Below are 781 nucleotides of genomic sequence, written 5' to 3'. Positions count from 1 at the left end.
CATTTAAATTAGGCCTATGGATTTGCACCTTCATCATATTAAGTGAAAAGTAGGTGTTATCCCAGGTCTGAGTATAAAACAGCTGTTAAAATGCCTACAAAGAAGATCTCCTCTTCCCCATATTACCTATCCGTACGTTCTGGGGTCGGGAGGTCAGCCTGCAAGCAGAACACACACTCCTCAAGTTCTTTAAGAGATAAATGAGCTCGCAAGCTTATATCCTAAGGACAGAAGATTAGTAAAATACGGATAAATCTCTCTCTTAGGAGAAGCTGAGTAAAGGCATTTGAATTTATCTTTTCATGTTCAGGTCTCAACCGCCGGTTAAGAAAAAGTTTAAGTCTAAAGAGGTTATCAAACCTGCAGTTTGATGTCAAATCACAGACACATCAAGAAAGAGCTGTCCCTCTGCTGCCTATTCACGTTTGATTCTCTATTTTATTCATTCCATCAATTGGAATTCCACAATACTAAACTTGCGCTTTGAAGGCCCCCCAAAACTGATATCAAACAAATGGAAAATGCCTCACAGCCAGGCAGCATTGTGGGAAAAACAGAACACAAAAGCAAGCACAAATATCAAGCTTCCTTAACTTTAAGCTCAAAACATTTTCTTTAAAAAGCAATCACAGTTTTGCTTCCCGATTCAATGTCACTTGGCCCTGAACGAGCTGAGCTGCACAGTGTTGTTGCTTTTCTTTCCTCTCTGCTGTTATGGTTTGCACTGTTTGTGTGCAATCATTGGCTTTTAATTGCCTTCTATTGCCTATTTCATTTGTCA

The sequence above is a fragment of the Aythya fuligula genome, chromosome 5, assembly GCF_009819795.1.
Source record: "Aythya fuligula isolate bAytFul2 chromosome 5, bAytFul2.pri, whole genome shotgun sequence".
NCBI lineage: Eukaryota > Metazoa > Chordata > Aves > Anseriformes > Anatidae > Aythya > Aythya fuligula.
Note: the sequence above shows the minus strand (reverse complement) of the source record.